This window comes from Meriones unguiculatus, chromosome 4 (assembly GCF_030254825.1).
Source record: "Meriones unguiculatus strain TT.TT164.6M chromosome 4, Bangor_MerUng_6.1, whole genome shotgun sequence".
Taxonomy (NCBI): domain Eukaryota; kingdom Metazoa; phylum Chordata; class Mammalia; order Rodentia; family Muridae; genus Meriones; species Meriones unguiculatus.
In genome coordinates this window covers 118,113,756-118,127,887 of record NC_083352.1, presented here as the reverse complement: position 1 = coordinate 118,127,887, position 14,132 = coordinate 118,113,756, and the positions used below count along the sequence as shown (strand labels likewise).

The following is a 14,132-nucleotide window of genomic DNA, read 5'->3' as shown; positions in this document are numbered from 1 at the left end:
AATAAGTTCTAAAATCTCCCCATCCCAGCATAAAAAGCCTTGCAGAGTATCACCAGAAATTCCTGCATAAAAAGGGGCAGGATTAAATAAAAAGTAATATTAAACCTTTAACTAGAAAGGTTACCAAGGATTTTTCCCTGAATTCTTATAATATCCAATACATATCATGATGACAGTGCCAGGTATTGCTCCCAGGCTCATCACATAAACTAACTCACTAATCTCCAAACCCACCACAGTCATTACTTCTACTTTAGATGGGAAAACAGAAGCACAGGAGGGAGGCTCACACAAGTGGCAGAGCTTCCAAGCCAAGAGTATGGATATAGGCTCCATACCCTTACGCACCATTTTGTAAAGCTTTTCTGACTACAGGGCAGCTATCTTATCCCCTCCTTGGCCTTCTGAAACTCCCAAAATACTAGAGACTGAAGTATATACAATTATGGCAAGGGGCTGTACTTACCATGTTAGGAAAGACAAAGTTTCAGAAAGCAACAAACACGTGTAACAGATGACAAAGGAGTGGGGCAGGGTGGGAAGGCTTGCAGCAACTAAATCTAGTAAAAGACAGCCCTGGGCTTAACTTTAGTCAGGGCAGGGCTCACGTCCCATATGTAATAGTGGGCACCAAGACCCTAGAGCTTCAAAAGTTAAATCGCTGAGTGCCCAGGTTTCTAAAAGAAAGGAAAGAATAAAAACTTACCAAAATAGTACTCCCCGGTCTCAGTAATAACCTCTTCAACATTTTATTTTAAAGAACATTTTCAACCACTCATCCCAGTCAGGATGGCTACCATCAAGAAATCTGACAAATGTTGGAGAGGGTATGAGGAAAAAGGAATCATTATTCACCGGGAGCGGGAGTGCAAATTAATACAGTCAGTATGGAAATCAGTGTAGAGGGTCCTCAGACAACTTAAAGCAGAACCACCATATGATCCGACTATACCATTCCTAAATATGTACCCGAAGGAGTCCACAACCAACCACAGAGACACTGTGCAACCATGTTTAGTGCTACTGTGTTCACAACAGCAACGGAACCAGCCTAAATATCTATCCACAGATAAATATACAACAGATTACAATTCATCTGTAAAGAAAACCGCAATCATGAAACTTGCAGGAAAATAGATAGATCCAGAAAGTGTAACATTTAGCCAGGTGACCTGAATTAAGAAAAACAAAAACGCACGCTGTCTCTCATATGTAGATCCTTGCCTATAATGTACACTTGCATATATGTAAGCATATGTACATGTGAATAAAGTCTAAAAACATCTAAGGAGACCAAGAGCGGGCAATATCTGGTGACAAGAAAACAGGAAGGGGGTACAAAGGGACACATGGTACACGGAGGACAAAACCACTGGGGTGCTCAGGGCAGCTGGGGAAATAGAAGGAAGGAGAGTACTACTCTGTTTAAAAACCAGAACAGTATATAATATATAATGCTAACTTAAAACTTCTAGAAAATGTAAACGTTTCATAGCTTACAGATCTATTTATGTCAAGGCACATCTTGTCCCCATGTTTCCCCCAAATTCTTTTTTTTAATTAACTTTTTTATGTGTATGGGTGTTTTGCCTGCATGTATGTCTGTGCACCAAATGCACATCTGGTGCCCACACAGCCAAGAAATGATGTCAGATCCCCTGGGACTGGAGTTACAGATGATTGTGAGTCCTTACATGGGAACTGAGAATAGAACCCAGAACCTCTGGAAGAACAGCAAGTGCTCTTAGCTACTTAACCATCTCTCCAGCCTTAATCACCCCCCCCATGTCATTTTTTTCTTAACTTCCTATGTGAGTTTTCAGGACCCTAACGTTAAGTGGGCAGTCCTATACTGTAAAATGAGCATTTAAAACTTCACCATAGATCAGTACTAAGGATTCACATAACATAACGAGGACCCCATTTCATTATTCATAAGATGATGACATTAGACTACATGTACTCAGAAATACATTCCAACTCTTCTACACTGAAAACTGGGAAGCAGCTTTCTTTATGAGAAATCTCCTTACAATGCCAATGTCTGTAATACTCTTAAACCGTAAGCTAGAAGCAACTGTCATAACCACACCAATAATGACAGCGACAAAACTTAGTTCAAAAGTGAACTAGAATATCCAGGGAGGAGCCCAGCTAGCATAAAACACTGCACACAGGTACAGAGCAAGTAACAGTGGAGAGCATGGGTATTATGGGCAAATCAGAAGACTGATATCTATGTAAAGCTTATGTCACCAGTCATGTAGTGCTATCTTAACATGGAAACATACTTGAAGCAAAAAAACAGTAATGAGGGAACAAACTTGAAGCAAGGAAAACGACAAATGCTTTAAGCATGGGATCTGTCAAGACTATTAGATTTCAACTCCATGAATGGACTTCCCAATTCTTCAAGACCTCATAGTGGGCTAGGGATACAGCTGAGTTGGGTCGAGTGCTTGCCTACCATCAAGAAAGCCTTCGGTTCAATCCCCAGCATTTCATGAAACTGAGCATGTTTGCATAAACACGTAATTTTAGCACTCAGAAGGTTGAAGCAAGGTGGTTCAGCAAGGTATACTCCACTCAACTCGGCAAGTCTGAAGCCATATGGAATCTCTGAAACCTTGCCGCCAAAAGCAAAGAAAAGGGAGATAAAGAGGAAGAGAAGGGCACATAATTCCAATACAAACACAGATACCTAGAATTTTAATTCTTTGGGAAGAAAAGTTACAAAAAGCAAGCTAGGCACAGTAGCACACACTTGATATAGCATCAAGGAGAGAATGGCAGAGATACACAGAGAGGCAGTCTTTTAAAAAAATTAATGAAAATAAATAAAAAAGAAACCAAAGCAGCGTATTTAAAAATGTCAGGTCCCCAAATCAGGACTATTCAAGTACGCATGTCATTTTCAATTAAACAGACATTCTTCCCTACCACATACCACAGCCCACTGGGCCTTTAGAGTATAAGCACCTGCCACTCAAAAGAATTAACACAATGGGAAAAGTGATTTGATAAAGCTTTAAGTGGTGCCACAGCGAGAAGAGACATTGCTGCATTACAGTGCTCTCTGTGCACAGCTCTACCCATGTTTTTTTTTAACTTTTATTAATTACACTTTATTCACTTTGAATCCCGCCCATAAACCCCTTCCTCCTCCCCTCCTAAGCCCACCTTCCCTCCCCCTTCTTCACGCATGCTCCTCCCCAAGTCCACTGATAGGGGAGGTCCCCCTCTCCTTCCTTCTGATCTTAGTCTATCAGATCTCATCAGGAGTGGCTGCATCTTCTGGTAAGGCTTCTCCCCCCTCAGCAGGAGGTGATCAAAGAGCAGGCCAATCGTTTATGTCAGAGGCAGTTCCTCTTTCCATTACTATGGAACCCACTTGGACACTGAACTGCCATAGGCTACATCTGTGCAGAGGTTCTAGTTTATCTCCACGCATGGTACATGGTTGGAGTATGAATCTCTGGAAAGACCCCTGTGTTCAAATTTTCTGGTTCTGTTGCTCTTCTTGTGTGGTTCCCGTCCTCTCCAGATCTTACTATTTCCCACTTCTTTCATCAGATTCCATGTGTACTCTACCCAACAATTGGCCATAAGTCTCAGCATCTGCTTTGATAGTCTGCAGGGAAGAGCCTTTCAGAGGCCCTCTGTGGCAGATTCCTAACTTGGCTCCTGTTTTCTTCTTCTTCCGATGTCCTTCCTCTTTGCCTTTCGGGATGGGGACTGAGCATTTTAGTCAGGGCCTCCCTCTTGATTAGTTTCTTTAGATGAACAGATTTTAGTAGGTTTATCCTATATTATATGTCTATATGAGTGAGTATATACCGTGTGTGTCGTTCTGCTTCTGGGACAGCTCACTCAGGATGATCCTTTCCAGTTCTCATCATTTACCTGCAAATTTCATGATTTCCTTATTTTTCGCTGCTAAGTAATATTCCATTGTGTAGATGTACCACAATTTCTGCATCCATTCTTCAGTTGAGGGGCATCTGGGTTGTTTCCAGCTTCTGGCTATTACAAATAAAGCTACTACAAACATGGTTGAGCAAATGTCCTTATTGTGTACTTATGAGCCTCTTTTGGATATATGCCTAGGAGTGGTATGGCTGGATCTTGAGGAAGCCCTATTCCTAGTTGTCTGAGAAAGCGCCAGATTGATTTCCTCAATGGAACCGAACAAAAGACCCAGAAATAAACCCACACACTTATGGACACCTGATCTTTGACAAAGATGCCAAAACCATACAGTGGAAAAAGATAGCATCTTCAACAAATGGTGCTGCTCTAACTGGATATCTACATGTAGAAAAATGCAAATAGATCCATACTTATTACTCTGCACAAAACTAAAGTCTAAGTGGATCAAAGACCTCAACATAAAACCGGACACATTAAATCGGTTAGAAGAAAAAGTGGGGAAGACCCTAGAACTTATTGGTACAGGAGACAACTTCCTGAACAGAACACCAACAACACAGTCTCTAAGAGCAACAATCAATAAATGGGACCTCATGAAACTAAAAAGCTTCTGTAAAGCAAAGGACACAGTCATCAAAACAAAACAAATGCCTACAGATTGGGAAAGAATCTTCACCAACCCTTTATCTGACAAAGGACTCATATCCAGTATATATAAAGAACTAAAGAAGCTGAAAAGCAACAAACCAAGTAATCCAATTAAAAAATGGGGAACAGAGCTAAACAGAGAATTCTCGATAGAGGAATACTAAATGGCAGAGAAACACTTAAAGAAATGCTCAACCTTATTAGCCATCTGGGAAATGCAAATCAAAACAACCCTGAGATTTCACTTTACACCCATCAGAATGGCCAAGATCAAAATCTCAAATGACAACATATGCTGGAGAGGTTGTGGAGAAAGGGGAACCCTCCTCCACTGTTGGTGGGAATGTAAACTTGTACATCCATTCTACCCATGTTCTTTAAGGAACCTTCTGACTAGCATTGAGCCTGTAAACTGCACAGGACGGCCACTGCCATCTCCATGTAAGAATCATTACCTAAATGACCAATAACTTAGTGCTTGTGAACTAAAATCTAATATGTTTAATAAAACTGCTGTTTGATTAGACCCATTCATTACGATTAGACAGCATTTTAAAAAGATGACATGTGGCTCTTCACAGATATATCTGACTTGTATAGAGTCAAATTTTTATCTACTTATCAATCCCAAAATAATTTGCAATTCTGCTTGGGATACTGATCAATATACTAGAATCACTATTATTCTTGAATTCCCGAAGTTTAAAATGTGATGTAGAAGCACACAAAAATGGTGTTCTTTATAAACTGCAAAACCATCCTCATTCTTAGCTTATACCTGCAATAGAAAACCTATAACCTAATGAGATGGCAACCATCATAACCAGCACTGTTCCTACTGAGAACTGAAGAACTACAGCAACGCACTTAAAAGCTTCTTGCCTTAAATCTTTAATAAGAAAACACTTCAGAAGTCATGCTGAAACAGAGCATGCACAGTAGTCACAGACAGGAAGGCTAAGAGGCCTTGCTGGCAAATCTACTAGCTTACCTTGCTGTTTGTAATGCTTCATGAAACACATCCAAACATATCTGTCTGATCCTACTATTTTCTAAACTTTCTTCCAGAGGTCCTGAGTTCAATTCCCAGCAACCACATGGTGGCTCACAACCATCTATACTGGAATCTAATGCCCTCTTCTGGGATGCAGGTGTACATGCAGATAGAGCATATACGTAAAAGTAAATAAAGTCTCTTTTTTTTAAAGTACACATGGCTAGTACACACTCATGTGGTGCTTCCATCACAGCACAAAGTTTCACTAGGCAGTGCTGCTTTAGAATAAATTCTCAAATGTCAATCTTCATAAAAATCTCCCATAGATTCCTGGTTCTCCTCTACCAGCTTCACTAGTCTCACATGTCTAACAAGCTCAAGGCAGCGCTGAAGTAGCCCACCATTGGGCACAAGTGCTCTCCACCCACCAGGAAAGGGCCAGTTTCATTTTTGTTCTTTCCTAATCAGTCAGAGGCTAATACTTCTATAATATATCAGAAAAAAAAATGGATTACTGGGGGGAGGATCACATTAGGCAGAACAATATAAATTAATACTTTCATTGTTAGATTTATTGTGAAGAGGTAAAATAACTTTTCTACAGAACTATATAAGTGTCTACATGCTTATTACAAGAACTGTACAAAAGTCAACACAGGGATGTAACAGTTCAGACCTGTACAAATCTGGAAACTATCTTAACTTGTCCAATCTATGAAGACTCATTTTATATTTTTACAATCATCTTTCTGGAGCTTGCCATTAATCTTTCATAACCTCTGTAAAGTTCATCAAATTCCATCAAGTAGAACACCCTTAAATCCTTAACATGGATCTTACCAAGTTTGCTTTAAAAGGCAATCTAGTGATGGGAGAGTCAGGATGTGGACTGTCCACACAGACCACAGGTGCAGAAAAGCTGAGCCACAGATGGCGGCACCGCTTTGGGAGGATGGGGCACCTTCAGAGAGTGGGGGCTAAGTGGAGGTGGCAGGCTACTGTCCAGTGGGCCCACTGGGTTCTGCAGGAAGATGTCTCCCTGCTTCCTGACTAACACCAAAGTGATAAGCCCCGCATTCCTGCTGCCACAACCACAACTTAGCCACTAAGCCCGCTCCATCAGCATGCCTTCCCCTGGACACTAGTCAGAAGAAACGCCCCCTCCCTTAGTCCTCTAAGGTATTCTGTCACAGCAACAAAAAGTCACCAAATCAGACATCATTATGTAATTCATGGTGTGATCTAATCCCGTCACATGACCAGCAATGATGACAGCCAAATGCTTTCATGGGAACCTAACAGTTGAATGTGGACTGCTAACACTGCGAGAATTGTTAAACCAAAATATGCAATGAGCAATAATAAAGTGTCTGTTAAATTATATAAAATTTCTTTCAGTAAATAAGACCTGTGATCTAAACATAGCATTTTAGACAATCTTTCAAAGGACTTCTAAGAGCACTATTTTTTTTTCCCTTGAGCCCAAGGCAAAATGCCTAGGCACACTTCTTTACTAAGTACACCCAAGGAAGAAACAAGCCCGAGGCCCCTTATAGCAGTGATCCTCACCCTTCTTAATGTTGTGGCCCTTTAATACAGTTCCTCATGTTGTGGTGATCTCCAACCTTAAAATTATTTTTGTTGCTACTTCCTAACTGTAATTTTGCTACCGTTATGAATCATAATGTAAATCTCTGTTTTTTGATGGTCTTGGGCAACCACTGTGAAAGGACTGTTTGACCCCAAAGAGGTCATGACCTACAGGTTAGGAACCACTGCCTTATATGAACCAAAGACCTTTACTAAACATCTAATCTACATATCAAGAAAAATAAACTGATTCTTCTCTTCAACTTGTGTTCCAGCACAATAGATAGATTCTAAAAGAAAATCTAGGCCAGAGCTGTTCTTTTGATGCTTACTGCTCTAGACTTCTCTTTTATCAATTTGTTTTTATTTAGGCAAATCACATGGTGAGTTGAGACCTAAGAAGCATAAAAGTCAGACTTTTCTACAGTAACATCTGGCTTTATAGGATCTGATATATACACATGTTCTCTGTAAAGTAGTATGTTCAACAAGACTTTCAGAAAACTCCACTTAATGTTCATAGAAATTTTAAGATACTACATGAAAGTCTTGAAAGATGGTGGCATCTTTTGTAATCCCAGCATTTGGCGAGGCAGAGGAAGGTGGATCTCTGTGAATTCAAGGCCAGCCTGGTCTACAAAGCAAGTCCAGGACAGCTAAGCCTACACAGAGAAACCCTGTCTTGAAAAACCAAAAAGTCATTTGAGATATGAAAAAAGAGGCATTCTGTGTAATTACAATAAGAACTTGTTTGGCTTGTTCCTTCCTTAAGTGTATATGAGTAAAGACTAGCACCTAGACTGTTTGCTTTGGGTTCAGGAAAAAGAAGATCCTAACTGAAGCAGTAACAAAACGAACAATGAAGGAAGGGGAAAAAATGCCATGTACCTTTGCCACAACCATTCTGCTAGCCCCACCTGTAGAGGCAGAGAGCTGACACTGAGAAGTCCAGAATCCTCTAAGGCTGTCTTACAAACGCACCCTCACTTCCCACAACCTTAGACCCTACAAAGTAGAACAGGCATGAAACATCTTCCAGAAGAGCACAGGGAGGGAAGATGTCTGAGATGACCCCTGGGAATGATGCAGAAGTCCTACTGCTGAAAGCTGAGGCTGCACATGCAGACAATTATACTGAAATGACTTAAGTCAGTGAGTCTTAATTTAACTTTTTGGTATGTGGGGTGTGTGTGTGTGTGTGTGTGTGTAAGAACAGTATATATGAGAACTACAAATGAAAAGACTTTCATACTATTCTGTGGCCTTCAAAGACAAACAAATGACTAGACGAAAAAGTTACAACCAAACTAGACAGGCACTGAACCTAGATCTTTTTTCTACCAGCCCTTTTACATAAACAATCTTGGAATTCAAATGTTTCCAGCCAGGCATGGTAGAATGTGGCTTTAATCCCAACACTTGGGAGACAGAGGCAGATAGATTTCTTTGAGTTTGAGGCCAGCCTGGTCTACCTAGTGGGTTCTAGGCCAACCAGGGCTACATAGTGAGACCCTGTTTCAAAATAAATAAATAAAAATAAAAGGAAAACCAAACAAATGCATCTTTTCAAATAAGATAACATGGTCACATATCATAAAACAAAATACAAAATATATTAAAAGATTAACTGTTATAAAATTTTTATCTGTAAAACTAGATAGATGAATACTCTCTATAAAAATCTTACAGAACACATATAAAAAGAAATATCACTTCAGACATTTCAGAAACTGAAGTATATACTCATCATTTTCCATTTACATTTAGAAATGCACCCTAAAAAGATTCTAATAGTCTACTTCTTAATTCACCTGAAATTTTCAAATGCTGTCTTAAGTTCTAAAAATAAAGGGTAGCAACATCATGAAAAGCTGTAAAAATGCGTAAGTCAGAAGCTTGAGAGACTACTCGGTGGGTCAGAGTACTTACTGCTCCTGGAGAGAACCTGGATTCGATTCCCAACGGGCCCACAGGTGGCTCAAAACTATATGTAACTACCAGGTACTCCTATGGTACACATTCATACACATAAAAGAAATCTTTTTTAAAACTTAAAGTCATTCAAGATTACACAGGGGGAATAAAGCTCAGAGTTTACAAAAACTTCCAAAAAGGAGCTTAAATCATGTCACATGTGCCTTACATATTTTAAAGGTCCCAGAATAGAGTAAGAACAAATGGTAAAGGCCATAAAGAAAACTGAGGACACACAAACTCTACCACAAGCTATAGAAACTGACAGAGGTACTACAGACAAAACATTTTTCTCTGGATTTTATCCAAAAAAAATTTAGTTCAGGATGGGAACAGCAATGGACATTTTAAAATAACTCCATTTTACTACCTTCAGAACTTTTGTGGAAGTAGAATAATTTCTCATAAGGGTGAATGCATGCCTCCACAGCACAAATGAAGAAAAAGAACATTCTGCCAGGGAAAAGTGGCTGCATTCTCTCTCTGCACATCACGATTACTATGCACCAGACTATTTCTGAACTCTTAAGTATACTACGGCAAGGAGGGCAACCCAGGCCGTCAGCTTATTTTCTCCCTTTAGTGATAAATACTTGAAATGAAAAAAAAAAAAAAAAAAAACAAACAAAAACAAACTAACAAAAATTGATGCATACTTAGGAAAAAGTATGTCCGCTGACCTAGCACCACACACTTAAATTTTAAAGGAATCTTTGCAGCTGTTTTGGATCCAAAGGATCTAGGTTCAAATTCTGTCCCTATCCTCTTCTAGTTTAATGGCCTTGAATATGTTACTTCACCCCAGTGAGCTGCAGACCAGATTCATGAAGTGGCTATAAACAAAGGCATTTTCCATCCCTATGGCCTCAGTCCCCAGCTGAGTGCGAGACGCACACCAGGTATTCAATCAGGGTTGACTCCCTGTTGCTTGTCTCACAATTATGCCACATTCCAACTGCAAATAAAATATTCCGTAAGGAAAAGACACCCAAGCCCTAGCTATTACTTTATGTATTTCAGAATCTGCAGTATAATAATCTGGTACAAAAGGATGCAGACAACCCCAGGAAATCCACTGTAGCTTTTTACTTGAACTAAATCACAGCTTCTATGAGTGATGGAAGTAGAAGAAACTCAGTATTTATTAAGAACAAAATTATCACTGGCTTTGCAAGAAGCAATGCAACCATTGGGGAAAATGGGCTAAAGAAATCAGTTTCTTCAATGGCTATGGATACTGTCACTGTCCTGCACCAAAAGTATTTTTGCAGGTTGCCTCTTTGAATCCATAACCTATTCAAAGGGCACATGTGAGACCCACTGGTCCTTACCAACAGACTTCCCACAAAAGATGGAGAGCATAGGCAATGGCAGTACAAATTCTGAGGTTAAAAAGCCTAATGGTTTAACACAAAAGTGAACAACCATAAACTAGGCTTGGCATTAAGCCAGAAAACCAAAAATGTTTTTGAAATTTAAAGAAACCAAATATAGTGGTCTCAGGACATAGTTTCTGATAAACCTTCTGCAATATTCAGCTGGCAAAATCATAAATTGGATGTGGTTTCTAAAGAGATACAATCCTGCTACATATTTCTTTGGCTATTTGAAACAGTTATAAGAAAAGTATACCTAGATAGATAGAGCAAGGCTCCAGTAGATCTTCCTGAAACGGAAAGCCTAACTCAGGTTGTCTCACTCCACTTCTAACTGGTTTTTCAACTTCTAGCCTGAAGTCATGTACTAAGCAGGAGTCATAGGGGTCTCCTCCTATACTACTATAAAAATAATTATAAAGATATTTGAAAGTTGTGGTAAAATCACATCTACTTTGCAGTGTTGCAACAAAGAAGCTAAAAAGGGAAACCGAAAAAAAACTATCGTGACTACAGACAAACTGTAACATCACAAAGATACAAAACTAATTTCACTACACCAGGACAGACTATATACACCAAGAATAGCACTTCAAACTACTCACTATAAGCAGAGATTCCAATGAAACGGAGTGAGGGGAGGTAGGTGTACAGGTTAGCTCTTTTGTGTGTGCTCGTATACGCAGGGCTGTGCACATGGAGGCCAAAGGTCAAATGTTTCTTTCTCAATCTCACCACCTTACTTTTTGAGACAGGGTCTCCACTTACTCTGGAGTTTACCAATTCAGCTAGGCTGGCTGGCTGGCCAGCAAGCCCCAGAGATGACAGGAGCTAGCCGCCATGCCTGACTTTTTAGGTGGATGCTGGAGATCCAAACTTAGGTCCTAATGCTAGCATGGCAAGCACCTGACCACACAAGCCATCTTCCTAGCCCTCCGGTTAGCTTCTAACAATCCATTAATCAAGAAAAAAGTGTAAACATAGAGAGACTAATAATCCATCTATGAAGTCTGTCTTGGGACAGAAGGAATTCCAAATCAAGTCACACCACTCCACATTTTCCCAGGCCTTTGGTTAAAACGATGGATGCACTGCTTGCGTGAAACCACCTGCTTCGGCTGGCATGAACCATGCTACATGACAACTCATGCCTAATCATTTTATCATACACAGATCTCAAATCTTTCTGTTGCCAGAGATCCTCAAAGTTCACAAAAAACTCTCCTAGAGGTTGCCAACCTGATCTTCCAACTTGGCTTCCAGCGAAACTACTGTGCCATGCACAGCCAATGGGACAGACGCACTCACCCCATCACAGTAGAGTCGAACATTCACAGCTCTGGAAGCAGAGTGGTGTCTGTCCAGACTTTCCCAAAAGCACCATAAGCAGATCCCCATGGAATATGCCAATGTGGGGGCCTACTGGCATGGTATTCTTGTATACCATTTAGGAAATAATCAAACCCTAGGCAAAATATTTCATACACTTTGAAAACTGTCAGTATTTTAAATATCTGTTTTTCTCTGCTCACGGATCTGTTAGGGTAGAAATGAACAGTTTCTTAAGGGGTGGAGAATAAGACACACACAGCCCCAGAGAAGGATGCCCGGGGATGCCAGAGATTCAATAGAAACCTCGGCCAGATTACTAATGGTCTATAAAGCCTAATTTGGAGAACACGGGCCTACGAGCTCAAAATTGAATTATACTGCCTTATTAGATCCCACACTCGTGAAACAAGTCATATTAGTCATAACTGAAACTAGGAATACTCTATGTACACAAATATAAAGTGCCTGCTTATGCATTTTTAATTGGATCAAATAAAACTGAAGCTGCAAACAAACTCACATTTCAATTATCTCACTAGTGCGGGGATTTTCTAATAACCTCGTTTTAAAACCCAAGGATCTGCCAACCCTTCTGAAGCACATCTGACAGGTACGCTCCCTAGAAATTTTAGGAAGGGCATTCTCCGTTACTTCTCAGCAGAAAAGAATAAAATAAATACCCTGAAGGGGAGAGACTCATTTTTTTTTTTTTTTAATTTTCTCTCCCCCACCCCCTCTCCTTTCCTTTGCAAGCTCTAACATGCAATCTAATAACGCACCAAACTTGGCAGCGGGGTAGCTTGGTGGCTTGGAGTCTTCAGGGCTCCAATTTTCGGGGCGAGTGCGCGCTAGCGCGTGAGGAGCGGGCGGGAGGGGCGCGCGACCCGGGGACGCGCCGGGGCCCCCGCCCCCTCCCGGAGCAGCAGCCTGGCACCGGCCCACCCTCCTCCAGCCCTGCAAACAGACGCAGGACGTGGAGCGGAGCAACTTCTCGGCGGGGGCGGGAGCGGCTGGCGGCCGCGGGGGTGGCCCTCACGCGCCGCGGGCCGCCGGGGTCCTCCGGGATGCCTCGGCAGGCCCCGCCCCGCCGCAAAGGCCCGCGCTGGGGGTCTGAAGGGGGACCCCAAAGCCGGGCGCGCGGCCCGCCGCGGCGCTCTCCCAAGGACGGCGGGCGGCCGGGGCGCGCAGCAGCCTCGCGGGGCGGACGCCAAGCCCCTCGCCTCGGGCCTCGGGGCCTCGGCCTGGCCGCACGCCCGCCGGCCGCGCTCGGACCCCTGCCCGGCCGGGCCTCGCGCCGCCGCGGCCCCTCAGCCCCGCTCCATTCATAGGGCAACCCCATCCCGGCCATCGGGGCGGAGACAGGGTCTCCGCGGGCAAGGCCAGCCTGCCAGGGTCAGGCAGGAAAATAAAAAGTTAAGAGAAGAACTTACCTAAAATGGCTCCTGCAGCAGCCAAAATACAAACAGCTATTATTTGGTGAAGTTTAGCTCAGACACCCTGCAAGGACACCCTAACCCAACTCGGGCCCGCCTTCCCTGCCGCGCCATTGGGCCTCGCCGGCCCAAAATACAGACTCATTGGTCATCTGGGCTGCCGCTCAGACTGAAGCCCATTTCAAGCTTGCTTGCAGGAGCGAGTGATGGGCTCGCTCCATTGTGCTCGTATTTGCATGGATGTGATCGCGGCGCTGATTGGCCGATGCTGGGGCAGCCCCGCCTCCCAGCCTAGCTCTCCCCGCCTTGCAGACAGCGGAGCTCGCGGCCCGCCCCCCGGAACGAAGCGGCCGGGCAGCGGGGGCGGGGTGGGGCTGGGGGTCCCGCAGGCAGAGGTGGCGGGGCGCGGTGCTGCACTCTTTGGCCTGCAGGCAGGGGTAAGGGGACCGGGGAGCTGGCTAAACCGGCAGGCAAGCGGCGGGGACCCAACCTGAAGGTGGAGGTCGCGCAGGTAGTCGGCCAGCGAGCTGGAAAACCCGGGGTTGGCTCTCCTGAGGTGGGAGAGGATGCCTTGGGGTCACGACGTGAGCGTCCTGCTGGCGCCCAGATCCTGCACACGCACGGGAAGAGAGGCGAAGGTCCCACCGGACAGGAAAAAGATGCTGAGAGGCCAAGGGAAGCGGGGAGCCCAGTCTCCAGCTGCTTATCCTGCAGCTCCGCCTGGCTCCGTAACCACTAGGAGCTTCTTCCCAGACCCCCCGCACACCCCAGGAGTTTTCCAGCCCTGAGGATCCTGCAGCGCATTGGATATGCTTCAGTAAAATCATGAGTCGAGCCGTGGTGTGTTTATTT

At 43.1% G+C, this 14,132-nt stretch overlaps 1 protein-coding gene across 1 annotated transcript in view; it reads right to left on the bottom strand.

Moving 5' to 3' along the window:
- The window catches only part of Chd6 (chromodomain helicase DNA binding protein 6), a 171,224-nt gene extending 157,800 nt beyond the window's left edge, over positions 1–13,424 (bottom strand). Inside the window, exon 1 of the mRNA XM_060382903.1 lies at positions 13,278–13,424. The gene's annotated coding sequence lies outside the window, so the exon portion shown is untranslated. The remainder of the gene's footprint in view (positions 1–13,277) is intronic.
- Between the last annotated feature and the right edge of the window lie 708 nt (positions 13,425–14,132).